This window comes from Pogona vitticeps, chromosome 10, assembly GCF_051106095.1.
Source record: "Pogona vitticeps strain Pit_001003342236 chromosome 10, PviZW2.1, whole genome shotgun sequence".
NCBI classification, from domain to species: Eukaryota; Metazoa; Chordata; class Lepidosauria; order Squamata; family Agamidae; genus Pogona; species Pogona vitticeps.
Window position 1 is genome coordinate 4,359,790 of NC_135792.1, and position 7,980 is coordinate 4,367,769.

The 7,980-nt window shown below is 42.4% G+C and overlaps 1 long non-coding RNA gene across 1 annotated transcript; it reads left to right on the top strand.

The window, feature by feature from the left end:
- The first annotated feature begins 2,606 nt into the window (after nt 1–2,606).
- LOC110086578 (uncharacterized) lies at nt 2,607–5,124 on the top strand. Its single transcript, XR_002301841.3, has 2 exons — nt 2,607–2,745; nt 4,846–5,124. It is a non-coding gene; the product is annotated as an uncharacterized LOC110086578 (long non-coding RNA).
- The last annotated feature ends 2,856 nt before the right edge of the window (nt 5,125–7,980 follow it).

Sequence of the window (7,980 nt, forward strand, 5' to 3'; positions counted from 1 at the left end):
GCTTAAATCATGATGGCCGTAAAGAGCCTCACATTGGAGGAGCAGTGCTCTGCTGAATTACAGATTGTAGCCAGCAGTGAATGGGAACAGGCTATTGTTTTGAGCTTTCCAGTGGCATCTGGTTGATAATGAGGGAATGCAGGATGCTGGATTACGGAGGTGTTACGGTTGATATGACAGTGGTACCTTCTTCCTAGTCTGTGTGATAAAATTAATCTCCATATTCTTTTGCTGTTTCTTCTTCTTCTTCTTCTTCTTCATCATCATCATCATCATCATCATCTTCTTCTTCTTTATCATCATCATTTTACAATTGCACAGGTGGAAGGGACCCTATGGATCATTGAGTCCTCCCACTTGTCAAGGAGGCACTGTGGGGAATCGAACTGCCAACATCTGGCTCTGCAGCCAGATGCCTAAACCACGATACTAATACTGCTTCAGTAAGACACAAACGTGTAGCTAAGAAGAGCTCTCAGGGAAGCCCTTTCCCTGGACTACATCCCCCCAAGCTCCCCCTGCCAGCAGGATCCCTGGCTGGGGGATTATGGGAACTGTAGTCAAACAAGTGACCTTTTCCAAGTTGTGATTGGAAAGATCAGCTGGGAGTAAGACGCAACTGACCTGAACAACAGCCGCGGCTGTGGATTCAGTCCTCTTGCCCCGCCAGTGCTGTTTGGGAGAGGAAGGTTAGCAGGATTAAATGATATCTAATTAGATTTCATTTTAAAGACTAGATGCGGCAATTATGACATCTGAATAAAACGGCTTGTTATTTGGCAGGGTAGCCTAAGCAATGCACATAATTACAATAATTATAGTGTACCTAATGATATCTAATGGGAATCAACATAGCAAATCAAATGCCCGTAAAGTGTTCGGCAGGACAGCCTCCAGTACTCTGTGGCAAATGAAATAACAAAAGGTTAATATGCCCGGCAGCTGATCGCTTCACAAGGACTCCATACAGGGTGATATCTGCTGAGATTAGCTATATTAGGAGGCAGCAGACCAGAAAACACCCCAAATAATAGTGTTGGTAATTGACGGCTGCATGTTAAAATGGTAGAACCTGGGTGCTCTGCACCTTACTCTCCTTCTTTTAGGGCATCATCTAGCAATTCTGGAAGGAAAAGGTTGAATTTGGGTAATTCTTCTTCCCTGCTTAGCAGAGGCCAAACTGAGAGCTAGTGAACTTCAGCAGAAAGTCGCTTATTAAGCGGTTAATATAAACAAACAAAAAAACCCCACCACACAAAACTTTCCGGCTGGTGGAAATCTGGAGGTTATAATCCAGAAAGCAACTTTCTCCAGTTGTGTGATAGACTCCACAGCTGATGATATCTCTCAGTTCTGTGTCTGTCCTGCATGGGGAGAAGGGTTGTGTTTTGATGTAATTAAAGCAACTGATACTGCCAATGTAGGTGATATGTTATAGATTTTAAACGGCAAGCGTCTGGCCAGACTGTTGTTCCTCCTGCCTTCCATTCTGTGACCCCCCCCCCCCAAATCCATAGTGCTTTCAATTATCTTCTTAAAGCAAGCAAACTACAGGGAGAGGCTAATCAAGAGTTTTATCCTTGGCTATTTTTTGTTCTGTTCTTTGGTCAAATCCGGTGGCAGCAGTAGAAATTTTGCAGTGATTAATGCTATGAAAAAGGATGAAACAATCTCAGAGAAGACTTCAGCGGACAGGATGGATATGATTGTTTGTGGCAATGAAGGCTGAGTTGACACAGCACAGTTAACATGTTGTTAAAAGCAAAGCTCCCTTGAAAAGTAAAAGATCAATACTTTGTCGTAACATACAGTATGCTGTTCTCTGCAAACTAGCTTCCTCCTTTTCTGTGGTTGGTCCTTGAGGAGAAAACATGGGTTTTGTCAGCAAGTCTTGGTTGCTCAGCCATGGAGCTCTAAATCACTTGCATGCCAGGAGGGAAATTAGAACCATCCAATTTTTGCCACCTTTTCCGATTTAGATTGGAGGAACATATCCTTCAATTGAATCAGAGCACTTAAGCCTTCTGTTTTTTTAGAATTTAAGATTCATTGGCTACTAAATGAAAAATAAATCTGTTTATTCTACAGAACAGATCTCGGAGAAGCCTCCCTAGAAATAAAGTGCAGAAACATCTGTGTCGGCATATGGTTGTGTAAAGATGGGAGGCGAACACACATAACAATTCTGAAATAAATTACGGCCCAGAATAAAGTCAGAAGCCCATTTAGAACCCCAATTGGAAGGTATAATCTTGGCAGTAATTAATCACTGGGATATGATTTTATGACCCCAACATTGATTTCTGGGATCCGAGGCTCCGATGTTATGCTGTTTATTTCACGGGTCTGGACAGATGGTGATGACGGAAATACAAGATTTAGAAATCATTTAAAGAAAATAACAATTCTTTTTTTAAAAAAAAAATCACTATAATTTAATGACCAATGATACGGGTTTTTACATTTTTAATAAATGCATCTTGAAATGAAGTCCGTTGTTTTCGGCAGAATGCAACCCCACGTTTAGCATATGTACCGACATCTACAAAACTTTGTTTCCATTTTGTGTTCAGTGCCTTTCTCCTATACATCGAAGGATGCATTGCATCCATCAAATGAAGACTTTCACCGCCTGTTTGAAATGCAAAAGAGTCTCTGCACCACGCCTGTTGCAAGCTGAATGGCTTCCCTTCAAGTCCTCCGCTGTGAATCTCCAGCCGTACTGTAAAAACAAAGGCCATAATTGTGAGTTATATTTTCAGCTGATCAACAATAAACACAAGCAGGGCTGAAGAAAGCATATATCCAAGGTCTAACAACAGAAAACATACTGTGGTGCGGAGCAAAAGGTTGCTGTATTATATGGAACAAAAAGTCCCAGATTTGGATGAGACAACACAAATTGTTATTTGTCCTTTTAAATTGCTCAGTGTATTTTGATTATGGCAAGTGGTTTTTCTTAATCCTAAAGGAGTGAGCAAAGCAGTCCGAATAACCTCTCCCACGTATTGTTGTAAGTAAGAAGCAGCAGAACATTCGCGTGAAAAAAAATGGGTTTGTTTTATTGTTCTTTGTTCTTCTTTGATTTTTTTCCCTGGGGTATGAAATCAGAAAAAACGGTATAGGATATAAACCAGAGAAGAGGTTTTGGCCACTAATTTGGCCCGATCAGGACTATTGTTAGGTGCTGTCAATCCAAAACTGACTTTACAGCAACCCTAACCGTTCCACAACCCCAGGGGATTTGAATTTGCTCTTCCTAAGTCCCAATCTGTCACTCTGTCCACTATACCATGCGTGGTATGAGATCAGGAATCATCTTACTATTAAGCAGAGATTGGAAATTTGGTAGGGAAGGCTTAACGGTTAACAAGCTTAAATAAGGGGAAAGCAAGATTTGTTATCTTACAAACAAATAAATAAATGGGCTATCCCCTTAGTAAGAGTCATTGGCTGGTCTGTTCAGCTTCTGTATGTAGAACTGGATCAGGGGAGCACCATTTTGTCCTTTGCCTCAGGCGGGCAAATGCCTTGGACAACCCCTAGGCCTCAGTACCACAGGTGGAAGTTGATATATTGGTGACCGTCAGGGAAACCATTTCAACAAAAATGAAATCTCCCACAATTCTCCAGCCCTTGGTCACTGGAGGATCCGTAGAGTTAGGTAAAGGTAAAGGTTCCCCTTGACAATTTTTTGTCCAATCGTGTTCGTGCTCATCCCCGTTTCCAAGCCATAGAGCCAGCGTTTTGTCCAAAGACAATCTTCCATGGTCACATGCCCAGTGCGACTTAGACATGGAATGCTGTTACCTTCCCACCGAGGTGGTCCCTATTTATCTACTTGCATTTGCATGCTTTCGAACCGCTAGGTTGGCGGGAGCTGGGACAAACGACGGGAGCTCACTCCGTCACATGGATTCGATCTTACAACTGCTTGGTCTTCTGACCCTGCAGCACAGGCTTCTGCGGTTTAGCCCACAGCGCCACCACGTGTAATTTTTTTCCTAGCTTGTGGGTTTAAGAACTGCTGAAGAGTTCAGTGGTTTAGCTCTGCGGCTGTGGAGCCAGAGGTTGGGAGTTTGATTCCCTCACTGGGCCTTCTTGACAGGGGCTGGACTGGATGACCCACAGGGTCCCTTCCAGCTCTGCCATTTTAGGATCATGATGATGATGAGCTCAGCATGTTGGTCTATGGTGAAGGTGATGCCGTTCTGAGAAGAAACTGTCTTGTGCGGCATCAGTGACTTCACACATGTGTGCCACATCGAGCTGTTGATGCATCCGTTTGTTTATTTTTTAAAATTTATGTACCACTCCATTAGTGCAGCACATTATTCTGGGTGGTTTATAGCAAAACAAAAGACAATCCCACAAGAACAGGGTTATAAATAAAGGCAAGAGGCTATAAAACAATATGTGTTTTCGTTCCCCAAGGGAGAAGTTTGGTGCAGAAATATTTTGTGCAAATTTTAGAAATCACATGATGTGAGGGAGAGCACTTGTCTCGTTCTTGCACTGGAGGTGTGAAATCTAGTGGGGGGGTCAGTTGAGTGAGACTTTTTCACTTCCCTATTTAGCTCTAGGGATGGATGGATGGGTCAGTAGCTAGTCTCTGTTGTTTGTATGGGTGTTTATTCATAAAGACGTCCTGTCAGCCTTCTCCGTTCGTGTGTCTAAATTTGCAAGGGAAGATTTCCTTTAGCACCTCTGTCTTGGAGTGATTGATCCCCATATGGGATCAAGGCCCTCTTCTACTTTTACAAAGCCAATAGAAACTGATTTTACAACTAAGCTGTTTCCATTTATTCTGTTATTTCTTCCTCTTCATTTATGTCACTCATGCAGAAGACACACGGCGGAGTAAACAAAACAAGAAATGCCAAAGATGTTCCACCCTTTTCCTCTGTAACTTGTTCAGAATCATGGTTCCTGTGAGCATCGATGATTTATAGGAGATGAGTTTGACGTCTTTACATGACAGACGGGAGAGAATGAGTGGACTCAACATTGCCCGTGGATACGTTTTTGAGCTGTGTACTTGGGAGCCTGATAAACAAAAATAACAAATGTAACAGATTTGCTGTTACAAATTTTTAGCCATTAAAATTTTAATGGCTAATCTTATGTGAATTGTGTTGATTCTGATCAATTCAGTTTCAAAGGTCGGGACTGATTCTACCTACCATTAAGGTAATCATTTAAGTTGAACATTAAGAAGGCCAAAATCAGAAGAACTGCCCAACTTTAATGGTAACCATGAAGACATTGCAATAGCTTTGTGTTTTGTACAGCTTGATTCGATCATCAAAACCAGACGGAGACTGCAGCCAAGAAATAAGAAGACTGAATCTTGGAAGGGGGCCAACTAAAAAAGATCATCAAGTGTAAGGATCTGTCACTAGGGACCGAGATCAAGGTCATCCACACTAGACATAGGATATTCGTATTCGTATCTTGAGGGATACGAATATCGGCAGTGCTGGTGCCAGCAGAAACCAAACCCTCAGCCACATAGCGCCAGTTGTGGAAGTAGTCCAGCTAGCGCTTCCCTGCCTCCCCACACAGCTGACCACTCAGAAACAGAGCGGGGAAACTCCAGCATCCCACCTCCTTGCCAGAGTGGTCAGCTGTGTGAAGAGGCGGGGAAGCACCGGGAGAGGGTCCAGTTTATGCTGGCATCTGGGGTGCTGATATTCGTATCCCTCGGGGTAAGACTATGAATAGCTCATGTCTAATCCCCACTGTTGTATTCCCGATTACTATGTATAGGTGTGAAAGGTGACAGGGGAAAAAATGATTTGTTTGAAACATGGTGCTGAAGGAGGCCTTGGCGGGTGCCCTGAATTGCCAGAACGATGAACAAGTGGGTCCTGGAACAAATAAAGCCTGAACTCTCTCTGGAGGCAAAAATGATGGATCTGAGGCTATCCTACTTTGGGCACATGTTGAGAATGCAAGATTCTGTGGAAAAGATAATAATGCTAGGCAAAGTGGAAGGCAGTAGGAAAAGAGGAAGACCAAATGTGGGATGAATTGACTCCCTAAAAGAGTAGTTCCCAATCTTTTTCAAGTCATGACCCCCTTTTTTAATCATCAAGTAACCTGTGACCTCCTCCATGTTTGCATAAAAAGGCATTTTCCTCCTTCTACTCAGAAAACAGAGAGGCTTCTTTCTTTCTCCAGAAGGCCTGTTTCTCATACATCCATATACACGCTCGCTTTAATATCCCGCTCTGAAAGGTCAAGGAAGAAATGATTTAACAAGGGGTGCCATAGATGTAACGGGACTCATGAACACCCAGAAAATGCACACTCCTTAAGGGTGATGATGACTCACGGGTTGGGAAACACTGCCCTAAAGAAAACCACAGGATTAAGTTGAGTTGAGTTGAGCAGGGCATTTTGGAGGTCACTCATTCATAGCATTCACCATAACTTGGGAGCGGCTTGACAGCACACAACAGCAACAACGACCTTTTAAGATATAGCAGAAATACTGGATTTCTTTTGCTAGCCTGCAGAAGTGTTTTGCTTTGGTAAACGGGACATGAAAAACTAAGCTTCTGCCTCAGCTAGCTGAGTAAAGAATTACTGTCTCACCATAATTGAAATCGATGAAATTTACTTGCAGAGTGGAGCATATTGCAAAGTAATCATCCTTTAGGATGTTGGCCTTAAATCCAAGATCCTTAAAGGCACAAATGTGACAATGCCAACATAGGTCAGGATTTGGAAAGTAACTTGAACAAAAGTAATTTGTGGCCAGAATATTATTGATGTTCTTGTAAGGTTGGCTTAACTGGAGGCAGTCGACTGTAGCTAATTGACAAGGTGCCTGGGCCGACTTCAGTTGAGCAACCCGGTATTTGGAGACATTGTCTCAGCACCTTCTCAGTTAGCTGCAATTAATGGTAACAAAGTATACAAACCAGACACAAACACCGATAGGATTCTGGCCCCTGTCTGATGAATACATGGCCCAGAATCCTATTGGTATTTTACTCTAGAGTACATGAAATTGCTTAAATGATGTCAAGAATTGCAACTAATTAACAAGGTGCCTACTGAATGCCAGTTTGTCCACCTGGTTGTGTTACCAGCACCCAATTCATTAGTTTTGATTGACCCTCATGACTTTCACAACTTTATTCAGAATAAACTCTCAATAAGATTCTGGCTATTATATAGCATCAGGTTTGCAACAAAGCAATGGGTTTAACTACCAAAGGGGAATTCAGATAGTCAATGAATAGAAGCATACATCAGCAGGAATTTGCATATATATATAGTTAGATATTGTAACCTGCTATCAAAAAACAACACTCCTATTGTGTTGTTTGGGGCTCCTTCACCGCCTATGCCATCCACAAGACTGTGCTTCATAAAGACCGAGAAATTCATAAAAGGGAGCTATGTGTGTGTCACATACATTATAATCACAACTGTCAGTAAAACTGAGCTCCTTTTGTTACACCTCTCATAATAATAGCAATCTTAGACACAATCCAGTTAGGTGCACCGAGATTGGAAATGGCATCTGATTATTAAGTTCTTTGGGGGGGTGAAATCGTACGTACTATTTCTGGGACAGTCTTTGGAAGCAGGAACCTTTTAGGAATGCTTTTGTTGTCTTGAGAGCCAGATTTTCTTGCATGGTGAGCCCAGGGGAATCCACATGAGGTTCCAGCTGGGTCTGTCCTCCAGGTTTTGATCGGAAGAAGATCAAGGGTCAGGAGCATTTACTTTCTCAGGCTGGGGTTCCCAGAGTTTTCCATCTGGCATGGCCATCTAGTTAACTTCAGTCAGGTGACCACCATCATTCTGAGCCCTTGGATGAAAAATCTGAAGGTTGGCCATCTTCTTCCATATTCATCCTCAAGCTGTCTCTACTTCAAATATGGAGAAATTTGCAAAATTTGTCAGAAAGGAACCAACATGAAATGCTCCTTCATATGCACCAGGCAAACTTTAAAGGTTTAA